This window comes from Mixophyes fleayi, chromosome 4, assembly GCF_038048845.1.
Source record: "Mixophyes fleayi isolate aMixFle1 chromosome 4, aMixFle1.hap1, whole genome shotgun sequence".
Lineage (NCBI taxonomy): Eukaryota > Metazoa > Chordata > Amphibia > Anura > Limnodynastidae > Mixophyes > Mixophyes fleayi.
In genome coordinates, this window is record NC_134405.1 from 147,549,542 (window position 1) to 147,573,884 (window position 24,343).

General features: G+C 42.5%; 1 long non-coding RNA gene across 3 annotated transcripts; it reads right to left on the reverse strand.

Annotated features, from left to right (window-relative positions):
- Window positions 1–8,626: 8,626 nt before the first annotated feature.
- Window positions 8,627–21,424, reverse strand: LOC142149987 (uncharacterized). 3 transcript variants are annotated; one of them, XR_012690955.1, is made up of 5 exons: window positions 21,340–21,424; window positions 21,168–21,250; window positions 20,002–20,081; window positions 19,381–19,512; window positions 11,403–12,003 (listed from the first exon to the last, which is right to left on the reverse strand). It is a non-coding gene; the product is annotated as an uncharacterized LOC142149987 (long non-coding RNA). The 3 variants fall into 3 exon arrangements; XR_012690954.1 differs by lacking the exon at window positions 11,403–12,003 and adding an exon at window positions 8,627–9,832 and having other exon boundaries at window positions 19,381–20,081; XR_012690953.1 differs by having other exon boundaries at window positions 19,381–20,081.
- Between the last annotated feature and the right edge of the window lie 2,919 nt (window positions 21,425–24,343).

A 24,343-nucleotide genomic window follows, 5' to 3' on the forward strand; every position in this document is an offset into this window, starting at 1 on the left:
CGGTGTAGGTCGTTCCAGCGATGTTACAGCTGGACAACCGAACGCTGGTGGTTAATCCTCCACCAGATGTGGCGGCGCACTCTCTGGTACGCCCGCCACTTAAGCCTGCTACTGATGTACTAACCAGAGGGCATGCTATACATGCCTTCGGTCAGTACTCTTATCTCCCGTATGGCGAAAGTCGTCGACCGCATATTTTCTACACAGCAACAACAATCCAATACTCTGCTCTATGATTGGATCGCAGAGCACGTGAAGCCGGCCTTATGTCACTCGCAGATCTTTTATACACCTGTGTGTAAAATATCTGGCTGTCATTCAACCATAGTATCCGAGCAAAGAGAGGTGGGGACATTTGGCATTGAGACGTGTATACTGTGCTTAGCAATTAGGATGAAACTTGTACACCTGCATTCGCAATTTAATGGTTATTTAAAAGCAGCTGGGCTCTTCCTTCAGTCCTGCTCTTTTTCACTTTACTACAGGCAGACACTTGGACACTTTGAAGACAATATTGCAGGGAGTACTATTTGACGTGTCTTAAGAGAGATAACATAGCTGTTCAGGAATAGGAAATTGACTGTTTATACATCAAGCAATTTTACTGTAATTTGTTACTTTACATGAGTCATGTATTTCTGTATATGCTGGTGAGAAGTGTCACATTTAGAGCTATACTCTGCTAATGGGTTTCCCATACTAATACCAGGAGTAAGCATACTATAGCATTGGTGGCCTGAATCATTGTAATGTCTTTAATGAATATTTTTTACGTGCCTCCCCCCCCAAAAAAAACAAAAAAACAGCAATATCAATAGTCCTTATGTTTTGCTTTTGCCCTCTTCGTAGATTCTTTTGCATTTTATTTGAATTATTATGTTTACTTTTTAGGCGCTCCGGGGCTGGATTTGGGTTTTGGTGAGTACTCTGTGCCGTAAACTACGCTAATGAAATAGCTATAGGAATGGAATCTGTCCACTTTCATTTATCAGGTCCTCAGAGGGGGGGTGAGGGCCATTACTGATGGATGAGAAGTTACTAGCACAATTTGCAATTACATTCACCTTGTATGGATAATGTTTGGATACTTTTTTGCTTTGCATTTTGTACTGATGCTGTATTATATCTATTATTATTAGGTTATTCTCTCCTTTCTTATTTGGTGATGTTACATTTGCCAATATCTATGTTTGTTTTTTTCAAAATCTCTGGGGTGGATTACAATGGAAGGTTGTTGTTCAATTTTTATTTTAGTGCTTGTAAAAAGGCGATTCTTTGACTTGTGAAAAACCACTTGTGTACACGGTACAGGTCTCAAGTTCAAATGAACAAGAATTTATATACTAATGTTCATGTACTTGCAAACTATGTAGGAGCCCAAGGAATGCATTGCTCTTCTTAAGCATGCAATCAGTTCGATTTAGGGGGGGGTGTTACATTTGTAATTGTTTCTTTTTCTACTCTCTTTTAGATTTTCATTAAAAATGTCTGATGCTGTCCCAAGCACTGAGGGGGCCAAAACCAGGCTCCAAATGAATTTTTCAGGGAGAGAATTAGAGATTCTGGTTGAAATGGCGATTGACAAATTTCTTACACACAACACGTATGTCGGCCATCGAAAAAAGACTCCACTGGGAAGAGATGATGCAACAAGTAAATGCCATTGCTCCTTGTTGGTGGACGATAAATGAAGTAAAAAAACTGTAAAAATAATAGGTTGAACCAATCCAGAATTAATTTGTTTTACTGTAAACATAGTAAAATAGTGACAAGTGTTACATGGACACATATTTGTCCAGTGTAAGTAATCTGTATTTGTGTCAGGTTTCTACACAAGGTATCAAGCTAATGAAGCGAATCCTAGGGTTCGCACAGTTTTGCACTACTCCAGCAGGGCGCGGAGTCTAACGAGGAGACGGTGTTCACCAGGAACTGCCGCAAAGCAGTATGGTTTTAGCTGCGTCTGCCTCGCAGGTCGCGGCCCCCACTAGAAGTACTGAACGGAAGCTCTTGGGAAGGCTACAGGAGAAAGGACCGTAGGAGGACTAGTCAGCGGTCCAAGAAGCTAGGTAGACACCCAGGAACAGGAGATGGAGCGTGAGCTCTGCAGAAACAGAATATGGAAGATGCAGCAGGTGGAGCGTCAGCTCTGCAGACCACGGTGTAGTAAATGTAGCAGGTGGAGCATCAGCTCTGCAGACAACAGTATGGTAGATGCAGGAGGTGGAGTGTCAGCTGTGCAGACAAGAGTATGGTAGTTGCAGCAGGTGGAGCGTCAGCTCTGCAGACCAGAGTATAGACAGGACACGCAGGGAAGCCACTTCTATCACCAGAGGATGAATCAAAGAACAGTCACCGTAGGTAGAGAGGAGGTGCCTTTTAAACTGGGCGCCACAGCCATCCACCAATGAGAGAGGGGGAGAGGTTTTAATACAGCCGGATCCAAGATGGCGGGGCCCAGGACAGAGCGGAGCGGCGGAGGCAGGTAAGTCTGCTGGGTGTCGGGTGTGCTGCTCAATCACCCGGCGCGTGACAATTTGAAGGGCAGATTTGTACCTAGATAATGTGCATTGTAGTGTCAAAGAGTAGTTGTCCAAATGTACATGTTACTTTCAGACAATTAACCACCCAGGACAATGAACACACATTTAGCAGTGTATGTGTGTCTGTTTTTTAGTGTAAAAATTGTAACATACCAATGTTTTGTTCCATGGTTAAGTTGTAAAAAGAATTTCAATTAATATAATTTTCTCTTTTGTACAGCTGGGCTGACTATAAACAAAATTTAAAAAAGAAACTAATAGAGGCAAGGAGGCACTCTCAAGGAACGGGTAGTGGCCCAGCACAGGACATTATCTTAACCACACTGGAGGAGCGAGCGAGTATTGCTATTTCAGAGGAGTCTCTGGTTTGGGTAAGCAGAATTAAAATCGGCGGCGACCCACCTGTATAACTGTATTGGTGAAGAGTGCAGAGGCCCCTTGTGACATTACGCTCGAGTGACTCAATTGTTTGGAGGAGCCCGGACAGCCCTTCTACAGAGGATAACACTACTTAGCGTTGAACTGCACTTTCACTGTAGGTGCTGAAGGAGAACCACTTGATACACGGTGGCCAGCCAGGGCATAGGCTGTGCCATCCGGACAACCTCTGACATACTAACTGCCCTTTTATGGAGGATGCTGCTAGGGAGATGAGAAGGATGGGGAAGTGGAGGAGTATAGTCTCCATCTCCCATAAACTTCTCCAGAATTGCTCATCAGCTAACACTGAAGGTGACATGTATACATAGATACTGATACCCTTATCTTATAGTCAGGGTACCGGGGGCTATAAGAAAGCTAGATTTAATTCTCAAGTAGACTCTGCTATTTCACCAAGTTTGGGGTTCAAAATTGGTTGTAATAGACTCAGAGGACGAACTGCGACCTATTACCTGTTTAAACTATTCTTCATATACTAGAAGATCTCTACAGCATTTATTGTTCCTCATATATTGAACCTCAATTTATATGCATCACCTGTTTGTTATTTCTAATATTTCTCTGCTGCCATCTGGTGGTTAATGCCTTTACTGTTGTCTGTCTATTTCACTTAGAATAAATTCTTGATATTGCTTAAATAGCTTTTTGTTTTGCTGCCATCTAGTGGTATCCTTTATTATTGTACATATTACAATTTATTTGTTCTGTTATATAAGGGTACTTCCATTTACTTGTTTGGGGTTACTTTTGGGTCATTTCTGTGTAATGTCCTGGAGTGGGTGGTAGGGACCTGATAATCATGATTTTCTTTACATTGGCAGAATATCTTTTCTTTCTTGATTCATGGTTCATGCTAATATGTAAAACGATTTTCTAAAATTACCTTATCGGGATGACTGTGTTTTCCTAGAATCTGTTTTTACTCTACTCCATCTAAAAGAGGTAGATCCAGGCAGACCTCTAATAAGCCCCACTCTTCTTCGCATCCTCCTCTAGATAATGATCAGGATTCTTAGGTGACAAATCAAGGAGACCAAGCGGTAGTTCTGGTCCCTAATTCCATTGCCGAAGTAGCCATGGCTATCTCTAAAGTAATCATGCCCCAAATAGACAAAAAAATTGAAAATCTTCAGACAGCAGTCTGTAGGCCGGGATGGTGGTTCAGCAGGTTACGTACTAAATTCTTGTTTTTTTTCATTTTGACATCAAGGGGGTAGATTGACCACACTAAACTCAAACTAAAAGTCCAACAACACTGATTTGATCCCTTCCCCATTCAGGATGGTCTCTTGGAACGTAGGTGGATTGAATACAATAGTCAAACTCAAAAGAGTGGTTACACATCTTAAAAAGCTATGTGGAGATTTAATTTTCCTTCAGGAAATGCATTGAGATAACAAAGATAGATCTACTATAACTATGATTGTGTTTCAGCCCCCTTTCATAGAAAGGCTAGAGGGTAAGTAGAACAAAGTAGTTGACCCTGAGGCCCGTTTCATGATAACTGACGTAGAGATCTGGCATTGTAAATATACTTAAGTGAATGTCTACACTCCTGTTGTAGACACTAAAATATAAACTGTCAGACCTTGGCACAATATTCAATATTGTAGATAATCCTATGGTGGACAAATCCCCTCCTGTCAGAGACAACAGATTGGAAAATGGAAACACATTTGGGCATTTAAGTACTCAAATAATCATCTCATATAATAATTTCCATTACATTTCAGCATGTAACGATTCCTCGGTCTGAAAAAATCTGGAGATTCCTGGGTCATATGGGTAATTCTGACGAGTTCAGGCAATTTTTAGTGTGATTCTGGATTACAAGGATGATAATCTTGAGCATTGGGTTGATCCAATGTTATTCTGGAGTGTCAGTAAAGCAGTTATGCAGGGTCACATTACTGGCTTTGTATCTAGGAAAAAAATGGAGTCTGATGACACTTATAAGTCTCTCCATAAGTCTATAGGAGAGACACTGCGGGTTTACATGGAAGACCCGCATGACTCCTCTCTTACTAATTATATGCAGGCAAAGCAACTTTTGGATAATTTCCATATGTTGTTATAAGTATTTTAGGTGGGGAAATAAGGCAGGGAGTCTTTTGTCAACAATTTCGAAGCCCTGGTATAAACAGACATATATTACTGCCATTATAATAAATACCACTATGCATACTTTAGCAAGGAAAAAGCAGGATATCCTTGCTGAGTATGAGAAGTATTACTCTGAGGTTTATACAGACAGCGACATTGATATTTCACTGCAAACCCGACTTTTAGATAAAGCAAAAATACAGATATTATCCCAGTCTCAACGAGAGGTACTTCGGGGATACATTGGAGGAGATCAATAATGTGATTAAAGGATTAAAATATGAAAAGTCCCCTGGCCTATTTGGTTTTTTAATGATTATTATAAGATTCAACTACCCCAAATGTCAACTGCTTTGGTGGAACTTTATACAAATATTCACAAGCAGGGAGCCGTATTCCCTTCTTTCAATGAAGCCCATATGATATTGCTTAGTTAGCAGCTAAAGATAGTGTCCCTCTTCCTTTCAATCATATGATCATTTTCAAGATGATGAAGGAGCATTGTACACCTTCCGGTATTTAAGCTGGGTGGTGGTAATTACAAACTAAAAACCAGTAGCATGCATTGTATTGTATGTATTACATACAGAACCCTCAAGCTAAAATAAATGTATCTAATCTAATGAAAAATAATATATATAGGTGTATATTTGGAACTAATTAAAATTAACATGAACAAATCATGTATTAACTAGTCTATTTGAGACTTTAAAGAACTAAACAATTGGCAATAGATTAAAATAGTTTGTTGAGAAAATCTGATGGAAACCTCATTGTTAGCTAACATGTAGGTACCTTATCTAACAAAAGATTGTACATAAGTATATATTTAAGACTTGTATAAATGAACATAAACGACCCATAGGTTGATAAATCTAAATATAGGTTTATAAAAGGTTAAACAGTGGGTGCCAAATAATTAAAGTATCTTGAGAATGACGGATTCCAATATAAAAACTGTATATAATAGTTCCACATAAATTAACCCCTCTAAATAACAGGGACATTTGCAAACATGATATATTTAACAACTAATTAACATATCATTAAAAAGCTTACTATGAAATTACAATATAAATAAACAATTAAAGCTCAAAAAAGGGAAGTGAACCAATTACACAATATAACCTCATTCGCCAGACCTAATAAAAATAATATTAATATTCACTTAGGGACCACTTAAATTCAAAATCTTGATTAAGACCTGCAGGGGACAACATGTTTAAACAATGAATCTACTTAATTTCACACTTTGCCAGAACTACTTACCCGTCTCTCTTCCAGTTATTAACTACTCGTTCTATTGCTTTTTTTAACCCTATAACAGAACAATTATGGCATGATTTAAAGTGGACAGATATTGAATGGTAAATATAACCTCTCTTAATATTATGAATATTAAGGTGTTCCACTAATCGAGACTTTAATGGACGAGATGTTTGCCCAACATAATAAGGACCACAGGTACACTAACAGATTTACCACATTAGTGTTGTTACAACAAGTGGAACCTTTGATTTCAAATATTTGATTCTTTACGACAAATTGAGTTTGTTCATTACTCTGGTCGGTAAAATTTGTTATGCAGGCAGCTCATATACCACATTTATAGGATTCCTTTGAAGTGGTATCTTTCATCCCATGGGGGTATATTTACTAACCTGTGGGTTTGAAAAAGTGGAGATGTTGCACCAATCAGATTCTAGCTGTCATTTTTTAGAATGTTCTATATACATGATAACTAGAATCTGATTGGTTGCTATAGGCAACATCTTCACTTTTTTCAAACCCGCAGTTTAGTAAATATACCCCATTGTCTCTTAGGGTGCTCTTGACTAGTTTGTCTCTAAGATTGGGAGCAAGTTTATAAATAAATTGTGGTCACTCTGGTAAAACATCAGTCAATTTTGGGTCTCTCTTAAGTAGACCCCAATGTTCGAAAAAGATGTTCTTCACTGTTTTGTAATGGGAATGGTATTCAGTTATAAAACTATATTCCACTTTATTGGTATTTTTCGGTTCTATGTGGGAATCCAATAAGAATTTTCTACTTATTTTGGACACCATATCCATTGCCTTTTCTACAGTGGAATCCTTGTAACCTTTATTTAAAAATTGGTTCCTCGTGTTATAGGTTTGTTCTTTTTAAATTTTATCTTCTGTACAGTTTTTTATCAATCATGTAAACTGACCCATTGGAATATTTTCCACCTACCTATGATGATAGTTGCCTTATGCCATTATATACAAATTGGAGTCTATAGGCTTCTTAAAAGTTTGAGTATATAAAGAATCATATAATACATACATACAAGTTACATCTAGGAAATTCACAGAACTTAACGGTATTTTGGTTCAACGATTTGCAGAAAAGATATAAACCTGTTCTATCTCCACTCCAAATAAACAGCACACTATATATGTAACTGATGCAGACACTAGGATTGCTACACAGTCGTTTCCACTCCACACATATTGATGTTCCTAGTGGGCCAAAAATAGATTAATGCAACTTGGGGCAAACCTAATGCCCATTGGCGTTCCAATGCACTCTAGAAAATATTGACCATTAAAATAGAAGTTGTTAGTCACAAGTCTATCTCTTTCAAAATAAAGTCTTTTACATCTTGCATCATTTGGCTCCTATATAAAAAAATATTGAGTGGCCTTACTGCCATCTCCATGATTTATACACATATACAGGGATTTTACATCCGCTGTAACCAGAAAGAATTTTTCTCTAATTTAATATTCTTTCATTTTTCCTCTCCCATGTCTTTCAGGTATGATTTGTTTTTAATTACCAATGACTCAAGATAAGGATCTATAATTTCTGATAGAATGACCATCAAAGATTTTTTACCTGCTATTATAGGGTGGCCAGGTGGATGTACTGCATCTTTGTGTATTTTTGGTAAAACATATATCACAGGAGTAGTCGGATATGTTCAGACAACTAGAGTGCCATGGGAGCCAATGAGAAGAAATGTATCACTTCGAAGGGCTTCTATAGATGCGGTATATGCGTCGCATACAAAACAGCTTTTACCAACCAGAGTAAAAAGTAATCTCAATTTGTAGTAAATAATCAAACATATGAAATCAAAGCTTCAAAGCTTTCACTTGCTCCAACAGCATTAATGTTGTATATCTGTTAGAGTGTACCTGTGTTTTTTGTTATGTAAGGTGAACATCTCGTCTGTTAAAGACTCGCTTAGCGGAACACCTTTGGAATATTAAGAGAGACTATATTATTCATTCAGTGTCTGTCCACTTTAAGTCATGCCATAATTGTTCTGTTAAAGGCTTAAAAGTTTGGACATTAAAACAAGTAGTTGATAACTGGTGTAAAGATGCACCAGTAGTTCGGCAAAGTGTGAAATGAAGTGGATACATTGTTTCAACAAATTGTCCCCTGCATCTCTTAGTCAAGATTTCAAACTTAAGTAGTTCCTCAGTTTAAGATTAACATTATTTTTATTATGTCTGACAAGTGAGGTTATATTGAATAATCTGTCCACTTCCTTTTTTGACCTTTAGTTTTTCATTTATAATTTATAGGTGTATACATGTCAGGCGCCGTCTCGCGGTCTCTCCAGGGCGGCCGCCTGCTCTGTCTTCCCGTGCGTCTGGTTGGCAGCACTTCCGGCTGCCCGGCCCGGCTGTCTGCGCATGCGTGTCCCGTTGCCAGGTAAGGGGACGCTACTGTCAACCTCCGGCAGTGGCTATTCCTCCAGATACTTCTTGTGTACCTTGATTGCCAGCACTGTTACCGACCCGGCTTGTCTGACCACTCTCTGCTCGTGCCCCGCTATCTGACTTGGAGAGAACCGTGACCTGCGTGTCTTCTGTGGCTAAGTCCATACCTCCTTGCGGGGGTACCTGGTGAATACCAGGGGCACGTTAGATTCCGCACCTTCCTCCAAGTAGTGTCAACACTAGCAGGTACGCAACATACAGTTGTGACAATACAGTCATGGCCAAAAATTTTGAGAATGACACAAGTATTGGTTTTCATAAAGTTTGCTGCTTCAGTGTTTTTAGACCTTTTTGTCAGATGTTGATATGATATACTGAAGTAAAATTACAAGCATTTCATAAGTGTCAAAGGTTTTTATTGACAATTACATTAAGTTTATGTCAATATTTGCAGTGTTGACCCTTCTTTTTAAAGACCTCTACATGCTGTCAATCAGCTTCTGGGCCACATATTGACTGATGACCGTCCAATTTGCCAATGCTTGGAGTTGTCAGAATTTGTGGGGGTTTTTTTTTCCTCACGCCTCTTGAGGATTGATCACAGGATCTCAATGGGATTAAGGTTTGGGGAGTTTACTGGCCATGGACCCAACATTTCTATGTTTTGACCCCCAAGCCACTTAGTTATCACGTTTGCCTTATGCTCCATCATGCTGGAAAAGGCATTCTTCGTCACCAAACTGTTCTTGAATGCTTGGGAGAAGTTGCTCTTGGACGATGTTTTGGTACCATTCTTTATTCATGGCTGTGTTCTTAGACAAAATTGTTTCCCGAACACAATAGAGGTAAAACTGCTTCCTTGAGATAGGGTAGACAAGGAGTAACACCAGTCACAGTACTCAGGAAGGCCCAATGGGTAGGTATTGTTCCTGTACACTCATCCTAGGTATCATGAGAGAAGTAAAGAACACCCATTATCTCTGAGGCCTCAGAAGATTCTCCTTAGTTGGCGGGTCATAACATGCTACTTGACTTCAGTGAACCATCTAGGGGAGAGAGAAAAAAAACAAAAAAAAAAACGCAAGGTCACAGAAACACCCATCAGTTCAGAGCCCACAGTTGAGAAAGATGCCAACATTTGCTGGTGGGAAAACTTATTTGGCTACAGCCAAAAAGCAAAACACATTACAGGACCAAAACAAATTTATTTATTCTGGTTATATTCTTGTAAGGACAATCTTTATTGCTGCACTTCAACAGAGTCCCGTGATAAATACAGCTTGCTCCTCCCCCAGACATTTGACCTGCACTATTGGCAGATGGTGCCTCCCTGCAAAGCTAGTAACTCAATGCAACAGAGCAAACACTACAATATTATCCCCAAATGCTGGTCTGAGAATTCTTAGAGTGGAATATGTCGACTGGTGGATAAGTGATAAAGAATTGTTTTTAGATTTTGTTATGTCTCCTCTTTTTTTCCCACACACACAGATTCATTTACATCTCTAGATACAAAGATGATCTCTCTAGACCATGTGTACCAACCTCTTGACCTATTAGTACAGGTAGATTGAGTAACCTAGTTTCAACAGGTAAAAAAATATATATGTGATTTTTTTTTTCCAAACTAGTTTAAATTTTCTTCACATAAAAATCCAGGAACTTGTAAGGGACATGGTTTAGTTCACTGTATGGTGCTATGGCAACATAAGTGTTAAAATAATGAATGCACTGTTCTACACAGTGAAATATAAGGGTGTACAAGTGATTACAAAATAAGATGGCAGGAGAGACTGTTGCATATGGATACCATCCCTCTTGATATTTCAGCATGGAGCTGCTACCCCCCCTCGCCCTAGCAGTGTACAGACAAACACACACATCAGCCACTGAGTGTAATATGTGAACCAGGAAAAGGCTGATTCATGTACAAGATATGTGAATCAATCTGGACTCGTTAAAGGGACAGGGAACTGGATTAGCCCCTGCCAACCAGTGTGTAAAAAGTGTATGAAAAAAAAAAAAAAGCGCTACTATTGAGCAATAAGCCTGAATTGTTCTTAAAGATCCTGCTCTATTCCTGCAAGACACGTACATGTGCTGAAATCTTATAACCTTATACCCACTACCCTACGGTTCTGTTCCAAAGCGTTCAGAAGGAACTAGTGGCAGTCACCAGCAAAGAGGTGCTGCAGCACCTACACACACAAGTAACCTGTCCCAGGGGCAGAAGACGCCTGGTGCTGACAGCGACAACTCTTCTACAACTGGGGGCACCATGGTGCCTCACAGTAAGCACAGTCTAAGTGTCTGGTGGCCAAATAGCACAAATAGTAATGGTCAGGAAAGGCAGGTTACCGACAGTGAGCATAACCCCAAAACAAATTCACCTCCCCAAGACAGAATGGCAGAATAAACACATCCTGACAGCCTCCAATATCAGCCACACATGCAGTGAGACATTCATACAAAGATAAGTGAAGTCACCCCACAAAATAAGCTTCCCAATGCAATAATCATTCTCTACAAATGAAGATTTATGGTCAATATTGCATGTACATCTACTTTAGTAGAGTTCTGTAACAGCCTCAAAGTTGTGGAATGGGCAGCGTATTATTCTCTTCACCTGCTAAGGTCCCTAGATGTCCTGCTTTCCAAATTTCTTTCTTCAGGGTTCAAATTGTTTAAGAAAGGATGTTTGAGGGCCTGGCTTGGTGTAATCCTCAAAGTGGGGCTATACTCAGGGCCGCCATCAGGGGGGTACGGGGGGTACTGTTGTACCGGGCCCGGGCTCACCAGGGGGCCCGGGACAACAGCGCAACACATACTTACCTGGGGGCCCGCTGTCTTGGGTGGAGGAATCATTCCCCCTGCGAGCATGTGCTCTGCCTGTGACAGCCAGATCACATGATCGCAGGGGGAATGAGTCCTCCACCCCTGCGATCGCATCCTGGTACCTGGCTATCACGGTGACAGCCAGGCTGAAGACAGAGTAGCGGAGACCAGCGGACTGCAAGACAGCAGGCCCCAGGTAAGTATGTGTTGCGCTGCTGCTCATGGGGGGGGGGCGCTCATCGGGAGGGGGCGCTCATCGGGGGGGGGGGGGGGGGCCGGAGGACACGGAGGATTTCTGAAGGCGGCCCTGGCTATACTGAAGCATTTTTTCTAAGAGGTCAAACAGCTCACGATGCTCAGGAGAATCATCCGTCATGTATGACTGAGAAAATAAAAAAGGGATAACAAAATTATCAAGGAGACCTGGAAATATTATATACTGTATGCACATATTTTAAAGGTTGAATAAATTGTATATACATGTTGATTCAATATTAAAAAGGCATCTGATAGCATTCTCCATTTATTCCAATGTCTTAGCTGCCTCCCTATCAAATTTTGTATACATTTTAAAACCCTCCTTTTTACTTAAGTCTCTTGATTTCCCTCCCATACTTACACTTATTATACTCTTGTTCACTGTTCTGTGACTGGTTTGCTTTATACATCCCATACCAAATAGGCTTTATCACACAATACCTTTTCCCACCTGCTCATTATTTTTGGAACGCTCTACTTTCCATATCTCCTCTAGTATTCCTTGATGATTACATGAAACATGCTTTGCACTTTTATGACAAGTGAGATAAACTATATTGTCATCTATTTGTTTTATATACAGAATTACTTCTAGTCAATGCTCCCTGGGAAAATATTAAATTAAGTCTCTTCATAAAGAGAAAGGGCATCTAGAAAACTGCAATTGTTATGGCAGCCCTCTGAGCCACAGGCTTTTTAGAAGATTGCATGCGTTACTGCTGACATATCCGTTTTGGCCTTTTCAATCAGGGCGCTCTGATTGGCTGCATGAAGAGCTGTAGAAGCAGTTTCTTTAGAACAATGAGTACATACAACACAGTGGATGGGGCATTGACTTGATATGCTACCATAAAAATGGCATTTTTTCCTTTTTTGAAGTAGCTTATGCAAACTTATCGAGACAAGGTCCTCTTCTATCTTGTATGCCTTTTAATGCTGGTCAAATTCAGACCCTGGGGTAAATGTATCAATATGCGGGTTCTTCAACACCCGCGTGTTCAGCCTCTTCCGCGATTTAATTTCAAGCGGCGCTGCATTGTAAAGGGTTAACTTCCCTTTACAATGCAGCGCCGCTTGAAATTTAATCGCGGAAGAGGCTGAACACGCGGGTGTTGAAGAACCCGCATATTGATACATTTACCCCTAGGACTTCACAAGTCACTTTGGCACCTGTGGAAGAACCCAAATTAAATTTGCCGGATTGGTTTCCCGGGGACAGAGCACTGTTTTAAAATTTCAAGGAAAGTTGCAAGCTCTATTTCCGTCTGAGACCTTGATCTTCCGGTTCCGAACAGCAAATGGCTGGTATCATTATCTCCCTTCTTCAGGGTGATCCTCAGTCATGGGCCTTTAGTCTGGCCCCAGCAAGTCCAATAATCCAGTCTGTGGATACCTTCTTAAATGCCTTGGGTCTGCTCTATGATGACCCAGATCCAGTGGCCTCCACTGAGGCTCATCTGAGAGCCTTGAAGGAGTATTGAGGAGTATTGTGCTGAATTTAGACGTGTCAGGCGCCGTCCTGCACGGCCGCCTGTCTGCCCGCTCAGCACTCATCACTTCCGGATCCTCGGCCGCCCGACCTCCGTATTGACAGCGCGCCCCGTTGCTAGGCAATGGGACGCTAGAGTGATTACCGGCGCGGCGGATGACAGCGCTACAGCACTGATGCTCATTGGTGCATTCCTGCATTTAAACTTCCTCTGGCCCTCCTACCAGTGCCAGAGTATCAGGTCTTCCTGCCTCCAGCGTTTGTGTGTACCAGTTGCTGCATTTGTTCCTGTCTATCCTTGTGCTGTCTGTGACCTTTTGACCCGGACCGTTTGACCACCTCTATTTGGATTTTGCCTTTGTTCTGCGCTACCTGAAAGTTACTGACCCGGCTTGCCTCACCATTCTTCTGGATTTCCCTTTGTACGTCTGCTACCAGAACGTTACCGACCCGGCCTGTCTGACACCTCCTTGTATCTCGCTGTTGACTCTTGGAAGGACTGCGACCTGCGTGTTTCATTGTGTCAGGTCAAGGTCTATGTACGGATCCCATCAAGGTGTCAGCTATCCTGGATTGGCCTCAGCCACAAGACCTTAAAGTGATTCAAAGGTTCATTGGCTTCGCAAACTATTATCGCCACTTTATTCGGGGGTTCTCCTCCATCATAGCTCCCATTACAGCTTTAACCAGGAAGACTGCCAATCCTAGGGTTTGGTCCCCGGAGGCCATGTCTGCCTTCACAACATTAAAGAAAGCATTCTCTTCAGCTCCAGGTCTGTCCCAGCCAGACCAGGAACGACCCTTCTTCTTAGAGGTAGATGCATCCTCTGTAGGCATAGGGGCGGTGCTTTTTCAAGAATCTCCTTCTGGGTCACACAATCCGTGTGGTTTCTTCTCCAGACGATTCCTTCCGAGTGAATGTAAATATGGAATTGGGGACAAGGAGTTACTGGCCATCAAGGCTGCCCTGGAGGAATGGCGACATTTGTTGGAAGGGGCTATATTTCCTGTTACTGTTTTTACAGATCATAGGAACCTAGTGTTTATTCAAGAGGCTCGTTGCCTTAATCCTCGGCAAGCCCGCTGGGCATCCTTCTTTGCTCGATTTAACATGAAGCTCACATTCTGCCCTGGTGCCAAGTACGGACGTGCAGATGCATTATCTCGCTCATTTGACGATTCTGATCGCCTAAAACCGTTGGTTCCTCAGCATATTATTGATCCTTCTAATATTGTAGCTCTCACTAGGACCAAGCCGTCCTCTCCTCCTCCAGGCCGGTCATTTGTGGAACCCCATCTCCGGCTCAAGACCCTACAGTGGGCTCAATTATCCCGCATCGCTGGCCATGCTGGAATAAAGAAGACCACATCATTGCTTTGCCGTCGCTTCTGGTGGCCTACTGTACGTGCCGATATTTGCAAACTCATTGCCTCCTGCACTACTTGTGCTCAACACAAGACTTGTAGAAGAGCTCCGGCAGGGCTCCTCCATCCACTCCCTATTCCCGATGCTCCTTGGGAAAGTGTGGCCATGGATTTTATCACAGATCTACCTCACAGTGCAGGGTTTACGACTATCTGGGTGGTCATTGATCGCTTTTCGAAGATGGCACACTTTATTCCTTTAACTGGATTGCCCACGGCCGGTCGTCTTACAGATATCTTTATCAAGGAAATATTCAGGTTACATGGCTGCCCAAAGGAAATCTTTTCGGACCGTGGACATCCCGGTTCTGGAGAACCTTTTGCGGTAAATTGAACATAGAAATAAAATTCTCTTCGGGGTATCACCCCCAAACCAATGGACAGACGGAGCGAATCTATCAGGATCTGGAAACGTTTCTTCGCTGTTTTACCTCTGACCTCTGACAATTCCTTCCTTGGGCGGAGTTCTCCCATAACCAACACATTCATGAGTCCACCGGATTCTCCCCATTCTTTATTATATATGGAAGTCATCCTGTTTTTCCAGATCCTTTTCCAGTGTCCTCCTCATCGGTTCCAGCCGTAGATACCCTCTATCGGGAGTTTGCTCTCATTTGGGCCAAGACTAAGACGGCTTTACTCAAGGCTACTCAGCATCACAAGATCTTTGCAGACCGTCATCGTAGGGCCACTCCCCTCTTAAAGGTGGGAGACCAAGTATGGCTATCCACCCGGGACCTGAAACTAAAAGTTCCTTCTATGAAGATGGCTCCCCTATTTATTATCCCGTACACCATCCTTCAAGTAATCAATCCTGTATGCTTTAAATTGAAACTTCCTCCTTCTCTGAGATGTCATAATACTTTTCATGTCGGATGACAGCGCTACAGCACTGATGCTCATTGGTGCATTCCTGCATTTAAACTTCCTCTGGCTCTCCTACCAGTGCCAGAGCATCAGGTCTTTCTGCCTCCAGCGTTTGTGTGTACCAGTTGCTGCATTTGTTTCTGACTATCCTTGTGCTGCCTGTGACCTTTTGACCCGGACCGTTTGACCACCTTTATTTGGATTCTGCCTTTGTTCTGCGCTACCTGAAAGTTACCGACCCGGATTGCCTCAGCATTCTTCTGGATTTCCCTTTGTACCTCTGCTACCAGAACGTTACCGACCCGGCCTGTCTGACACCTCCTTGCATCTTGCTGTTGACTCTTGGAAGGACCGCGACCTGCATGTTCCTGCAGCGGAGTCCATACTTCCTTGCGGGGGTTCCTGGTGAATTCCAGGGGCATGTTAGATTCCGCACCTTCCTCTGAGTTGCGCCAACAATAGCAGGTACGCATTATAGTTGTGACAAGACGATGGTCTGCGGGTAGCGAATGGAATGATCCGGCGTTAAGTAGTCAGTTTTGCCTAGGGTTGTCAGAACAGATCAAGGACACTCTTGTACAGTACCCTTCTCCAACATCTCTGGAGACCCTCAAGCAGCTCACCATCAAAATTGACAGAAGGATCAATGAAAGGAAGGCGGAAAAGAAGTCACCATTTTTTTCATCTGCCTTTGCTCCCGTATCAACGGACTTTGAAGAGCCCATGCAATTAGGAGCATACCGTCTTTCGTCTGAGGAAAAGAATAGAAGATCGACTCAAGGCCTCTGTCTCTACTGTGGCATCAAGGGCCATTTTTCCCGCTCCTGTCCTAACAAATCGGGAAAAAAGCATGCCTAGGGAATGAGGGGGAAGTTCGCCTAGGTCTGCAAATCTCCTCCAATAATGCAGTTCTAGTTCCTGCACGCATCACTCACAGTGCCTGTTTTGAGGCCGTCTCAGCCTTTGTAGATAGTGGTACAGCTGGCAACTTTCTGGACATCGGTTAGCTCATTCCTCTGGGATTACTTGTGTGAAGGATGACCCCAAAGTTCAGAGTTAATCCAGCATGAATAATAGATGGTGGAATAATAGGCAATGGTTCAGAAACTGGAACATGATGTGAAATGAAGCTCCTTGATAAGGCATCTGCCCTGATGTTTTTGGAATCGGGTCTGTAGGTAATAATGAAATCAAAGCTGGTAAAAAAGAGTGCCCAGCGGGCCTGTCTGAGGTTCAACCTTTTGGCAGACTCGATTTACTGCAGATTTTTGTGATCGGTTATCACAGAAATAACATGAATGGCTCCTTCCAGCCAATTGCGCCATTCTTCAAAGGCTCATTTGATCGCCAACAGTTTCTGATTTCCTACATCATAATTGGTTTCAGCAACAGAAAATGTATGGGAGAAATGTGCACAAGGATGTAAACGGTGAGTTTGAGGGTCTTTCTGGGAGAGGATATATCAGGATGTCATCCAAATACACGACAATGAACTGGCCGAGAAATTCACTGAGCACTTCATTAATTAGATCTTGAAACACTGCAGGTGCGTTACTAAAACCAAACAGCATGACCAGGTACTTGTAGTGGCCAGAATGTGTGTTGAATGCCGTTCTCCATTTGTCCCCCTCTCTGGTGCAGATAAGGTTGTATGCTCTGCGGAGATCAATCTTGGTGAAGTCTTTAGTTGGTCAAAAAGCATGAAGATGAGAGGAAGAGGATAGGTGTTTTTGATCGTGATTTGATTAAGACACCGGTAGTCAATGCAGGGCTGCATTCCACTGTCTTTTTTTGATACAAAGAAGCATCCGGCTCCTACTGGAGATTTAGAAGGCCTAATAAACCTATTTTCCAGATTTTCTTCTATGTACTCCTACATGGCCTTGGTCTCGGGACCAGAGAGAGAGTACAACCTCCCTTTGGGTAGTCTGGAACCAGGAATCAGATCAATGGCGCAATTAAAGTCACGATGTGGAGGCAGAGAGTCAGCTGCTTTTTTAGAGAACACATCCCGGAACTCATGGCATTGAAGAGGGAGTTGCTCAGACACTGGTTGCAAGATCCGAAGGGGTAAGGTCAAGCAGGACTGCAAACAGTATGAGCTCCACTGAATAATCTCCCCTTTAGCCCAATCCACTACAGGGCTGTGGAGGGAGAGCCAGGGATGGCCCAAAATTAATGGAATGGATGCACAATCAATGAGGTAAAATGACAGGGCTTTCTGAGTGGAGAGCACCCACAGTTAATTGAAGCAAAGGAGTCTTATGAACAATTTTACCACCAGGCAACGGACTACCATCCAGGCCACAAACAGTGATAACAGAGTCAAGCTTCGTAGATTTTAAAAGATAGCACCTGCAGAAACTCCAGTGAACCACTTGTTTGTTCCAATCCATTTAACAAAAGCCGTTCTTTCTGAAACTCATGATAGTAAGACGGCCGGGCATCTTGGTATCTCTAAGAGAGTGGAGATCCTTTCACATTCTGTCTGGTGGCCCTCATTATCCTTAGATGTCAGGACCTTTGTTCTATCTTGTGAAAACTGTGCAAGGAACAAGCTTCCCAGGAACCTTGATCTGGATGGACGTCAGAAATTTATACTCAAGGTCCATTTTCTGCTTCAGTTAAAGAATCGTAGTTTGGAGAACGATCCTGATTTCCACCAAGACGCCTTCATGCTAACAGGCTTATCCTGAACAGTACCCCTCCTCAAGGAGGGTACTGTTATGAGCCGTAGCGGTCACCGCCGCGACTCACTGCCTTCTGGTCCCAGCGCCCCGGCCTTCTCCATGTCGACCGGGACATCACTTCCGGTACTCGGCCCGATCATTGCTAGGGAAACGGCAGGATGCGGAGTTGTCAGTCCTCGCGTCCCGGCAACACAATGCAGCCGGGCGAGTGTGCCACCGAGCCTGCGGGCTGTCAAATACTAATTACATTTGTTAAGCCACACCTGGGGGGCTCATTATGCTGTTTTGCTGCCTGTCCCTGATTGGCTGTCTTGACTATTTAAGGCAGGGAGGGCTTAGCCTCCCTGTCAGCTATAGTGTGGATTCTGTCTGTTGCTGACCTGCTCCTGTCCTGTTCCTCTCTTGCCCCAGTGTTCCTGTGGATACTCTGCTTGTTTACTATTGGACCTCCTGTTGTGAACTTATTGCTCTGTCTCTGGATTCTGCTCTCGTGCTGGTGACCCTGACCCTTTGGCGTGTTATTTGACTATTCTGCTTGCTTCTGACCCCTGACCGCGGCTTACGTCTGACCATGCGTTAGTATCTATACAGCCTCCTCTGGCCCCTGCCACTGTGGTGTTGTTAATAAACTTACACTACATTAGGGGGGGTATTCAATTGTCCGCGGGTTCGAGCGCGGAAAAGCTATTACCGTTAATACGGTAATCTCTCGCTCCCTGAGCTGCGAGCTGAGATCCAGCGAGTAAATTACCGTATTAATGGTTTTTCCGCGCAGGATTACCGTAATAACGGTAATCCTGCGCGGACCGCTGGATTTTCGGCAATTCCGCAGACAATTGAATATGCCCCTAAAAGTAAAGTCCTGGAGGCATCCGAGTACCTGTGAGCACATAAAGCTCTACAGGAAAGGTGGCTGTTATAGGCGAAGACCTCTTCCATCAGTTCTGTAATCTTATTATCAGTAGTAACAGTATCCTGAATCTAACAAGGTAGCCACTGTCCTGGAAAAGGTAACAGAACTTTTTCTTACCAATAAAGGACGGCAGTTCTTCGAAACACAGTGTCTCTCTGATGTGGTTTCATCTGATATCAACGACCCATTTTGGAAGTATATTTCACGTATTAAAACAAGTAAACACAATAAATCAAGTTGTGTTCTCGACTAAAGAAAAAACAACTTACTGAGGAACAAAATAATGGTATTTCGCCAGCATGTGGTATTGAACTACAGGACAACCTTAAAGCCTAATACAATGTTTTAAAAACTCTTCAGCTACAGGAGTGCTATAAAAACTGGGCCTCTATAAAGTAGCTGCTGATGTACAAAGCAAGTACTGAACTGGCCACCACCACTTCATTTGGTAAGGGAATTCCATAGCTTAACCACCCTTACAGTAGGTGACTCATTCCTATGCTGATTGAAAAAACAACTTTCTTCCATTCACAACTGATGACATATTAATTAGGTCTCCTCTAAGGATGTACATTTTTACATTTCATGTTTGTTTCTACATGATCACCATGTCGAAACAAAATTAAAAATATACACAGAAAATCATTTGCCATTATCAACAAATAGAAAACTAATTTGTAGGTGGATTGCATACAAAAAAAACCGTGTATTTATAGTAGACAGAATATTTTTTCTTACTTCGCTTTTTATACCATGCGTCGCAGTAATGGTCCAAGTATTTTCTCCATCATCACTAAATGCTCTCGATTATCATGGGTCTATTGAAAAAGGAAAAAAAAAAAGCTAGTGTAAACTTGATAAAAGGAGTTTTCCAAATTGTTTGTATGAACAGAACTCTTGCAACTTTAGCTTCCCTCTATGCTTTTGGAGGCAGAATTGTTTTATTTCTGTTCCCCAAGTTAGGACACAGCTCTGCTATACTCTGCACCATATGTAATTTGTCCCTAGATAGAAGCTTTGTGTCGTATTTCAGGACACCAGAAATGAAGTCACAGCAAATAGGAAAAAGATAGACTGCTAGAACTTCTTAGAATACAAAACTGTTCATTTATCTTGTAAACACAAGCAGCCAGATTTAAATATGCCAATGTATTCTATGAGGTAATGGCAATTCTACCACCACTATTGTGTTATCTGCTAGATTGATTATCCACCGAGGAAGATTTCAAGTACAGGCCGGTCTCTGCTTAGAGATAGGCAGTTAGTATAGTTAGCATAGGGTATGCACAGACTTGCCAACTCTCCCGAAATATCCGGGAGACTCCCGCATTTTGCGAGAGTCTCCCGGGCTCCCGGGCGAGTGTGGCAATCCCCCGCATCTGGATAATTCTGCCCACTTCCTAGTGAAGTGGGCAGAATTAAGTCCCAAACGCCGCGATTCCCGGTGAATCGCGGCGTTTGGCCCCGCCCCCCGCTGTCAAATGACGCATTTTGCGTCATCACGTCATGGGGGCAGGTCCAAAATGACGCCACTTGGAGCCCCGCCCCCCCGTTACGCCCACCTCCTCTGCAGGCTCCCGGATTTCACCAACAGAAAGTTGGTAAGTATGGGTATGCACAGTGCAGGCAAAATCCCTAACTGCATTCACATTGTAACAGAAAGTGATTTTTATACTAAATTCATGTCATGCTAGAAATTTACAGTGTAGAGAATAGTTTTATAAAGGTTTCCTGTTTTACATTGCACCGTGAAGTAAATAAATGTTTTTGACACTACTGCTCCATAGCCAGATCTCCAGACAGATGTAGCTCCCCCATAAAGCATACTGTGAAACTACAGTTACAGACAAATTGTGCTGGTTATTAATACATTAGGAAAACACTGATATAAGGTATTAAAGTACCATAAAGAGAGTGGAGCCAGTGTAATACTCGTACAGGATACACCCTAAACTCCAAACATCACATGGGTGAGACCAGCCCAGCTCTACGACAAGAGAAGAAGAAGTTGTGGTGGGTGCAGGCACATTATCTATGTAAAAATCATACAAGACTAACCTGCAATACATCACTCACCTAAAATAACCTCTGGGGGCCGATAGTGACGTGTCGCCACAATGGTAGAGTGTAGTCATGGTCAAGTGTGGCACTGCCAAAGTCTTTTTCTTCACACTTCTACAAGGACAAGGAGAAATATAGAAAGATGGAAACAAGGAAACGGGTATCGGTTATATGCAGTCATTTTAAATTGATCTAATACTATGAATTACCATCTCCTGTATTGTACAGGCATTAGTACACACAAACAATAAGTTGTATATTATAACTTCCTGAAAGGTGGCTATCACAAACTCTAAAGACTATTACTTATTTTCAAATGACACTTTTCACTAGAGGAGGACATGCAATAAACATAACCCATTGTAATTTTATTACAGATAGGTAGGTATTATAAGAAATATTGTCTCTCACCTTATCTTCATTGTAGATAGTATTAAAATCTGAATTCACAAAAACTATGTTTTCTGGTTTCATATCGGTATGTGATAACTTGTTGTCTTTTAGAACTGTAAAGAGGGAGAGATAGTCATATTGTAAGATTATGCAAACTCAGACTAAGCAAATTAAAATAATTTTTGTTTCATAAATACTCTATGTTTCAAAATAATAAAATTAGAGATGAGCGCACTCGGATTTTGTGAATCCGAGCCCACCCGAACCTTTCCGATCCGAGTCGATTCCGAGACAGATCCGGGTATTGGCGCCAAATGAAAACTTGAAACCGAGGCTCTGAGTCATAATCCCGCTGTCGGATCTCGCGATACTCGGATCCTATAAATTCCCCGCTAGTCGCCGCCATCTTCACTCAAGCATTGATCAGGGTAGAGGGAGGGTGTGTTAGGTGGTCCTCTGTCCTGGTAGATCTCGTGCTGTGCTGTTTAGTTCTGTGATGTGCTGTGCTGTGCTGTGTTCTGCAGTATCAGTCCAGTGGTGCTGTGTGCTGTGCTCTGTCAATTTTGAGTTCAGTGGTGCTGCTGGGTCCTGTGCTGTGTCCTGTTCAGTCCAGTGGTTCTGTGTCCTGTGCTCTGTGCTTCTAAGGGCATAGTTATTTCCCCATTATTCCCAAGTGTTTTAAAAAATAAAAAAAAGTTCTAAAAAAAAATACCCAAAAAAATTTTAAAAAAAAATTAATTACAACAAAATTTGCAAAACCAATCCTGCAGTATAAGCCCATTGGTACTGCAATATTACCAAGTTCACACATTCAACAGTAAAAGTCCAGTGGTGCTGTGTGCTGTGCTCTATCAATTTTGAGTTCAGTGGTGCTGCTGGGTCCTGTGTCCTGTTCAGTCCAGTGGTCCAGTGGTCCAGTGGTCCTGTGTCCTGTGCTTCTAAGGGCATAGTTATTTCCCCATTATTCCCAAGTGTTTAAAATTTTTTAAAAAAGTTATAAAAAAAAATACAAAAAAATAATTAAAAAAAAAATTAATTACAACAAAATTTGCAAAACCAATCCTGCAGTATAAGCCCATTGGTACTGCAATATTACCAAGTTCACACATTCAACAGTAAAAGTCCAGTGGTGCTGTGTGCTGTGCTCTGTCAATTTTGAGTTCAGTGGTGCTGCTGGGTCCTGTGTCCTGTTCAGTCCAGTGGTCCAGTGGTCCTGTGTCCTGTGCTTCTAAGGGCATAGTTATTTCCCCATTATTCCCAATTGTTTAAAAAATTTAAAAAAAGTTATAAAAAAAAATACAAAAAAATAATTACAAAAAAAATTAATTACAACAAAATTTGCAAAACCAATCCTGCAGTATAAGTCCATTGGTACTGTCTGCAATATTACCAGGTTCACACATTCTACAGTATCTTGTGCTACATATAATGGAGACCAAAAATGTGGAGGATAAAGCAGGGAAAGATCCAGACCCACTTCCTCCTAATGCTGAAGCTGCTGCCACTAGTCATGACATAGACGATGAAATGCCATCAACGTCGTCTTCCAAGCCCGATGCCCAATCTCCTAGTACAGGGCATGTAAAATCCAAAAAGCCCAAGTTCTCAAAAAAAAGCAAAAAGAGAAACTTAAAATCATCTGAGGAGAAACGTAAAGTTGGCAATATGCCATTTACGACACGTAGTGGCAAGGAACGGCGTAGGCCCTGGCCCGTGTTCATGACTAGTGGTCCATCTTCACCCAAGGATCTTAGCCCTCCTCCTCCTCCCCCCCCCCTACAAAAAATTGAAGAGAGTTATGCTGTCAGCAACAAAACAGCAAACAACTCTGCCTTCTAAAGAGAAATTATCACAAATCCCCAAGGCGAGTCCAAGGGTGTTGGTGGTTGTCAAGCCTGACCTTCCCATCACTGTACGGGAAGAGGTGGCTCGGGAGGAGGCTATTGATGATGTACCTGGCGCTGTGGAGGAACTTGATGATGAGGAACAGCTGATGTCCATGGGATGAAAAAGCCCATCGCCATGCCTGGTCAGAAGACCAAAAAATGCACCTCTTCGGTCTGGAGTTATTTTTATCCAAATCCGGACAACCAATGTATGGCCATATGTAGCTTATGTAAAGCTCAAATAAGCAGGGGTAAGGATCTTGCCCACCTAGGGACATCCTCCCTTATACGTCACCTGAATAACCTTCATAGTTCAGTGGATAGTTCAGGAACTGGGGCTAGGACCGTCATCGGTACAGGGACACCTAAATCCCGTGGTCCAGTTGGATACACACCAGCAACACCCTCCTCGTCAACTTCCTCCACGATCTCCATCAGATTGAGTCCTGCAGCCCAAGTCAGCAGCCAGACTGAGTCCTCTCCAATACGGGATTCATCCGAGGAATCCTGCAGTGGTACGCCTACTACTGCCACTGCAGCTGTTGCTGCTGTTAGTCGGTCATCTTCCCAGAGAGGAAGTCGTAAGACCGCTAAGTCTTTCACAAAACAATTGACCGTCCAAGAGTCGTTTGCCATGACCACAAAATACGATAGTAGTCACCCTATTGCAAAGCGTATTACTGCGGCTGTAACTGCAATGTTGGTGTTAGACGTGCGCCCGGTGTCCGCCATCAGTGGAG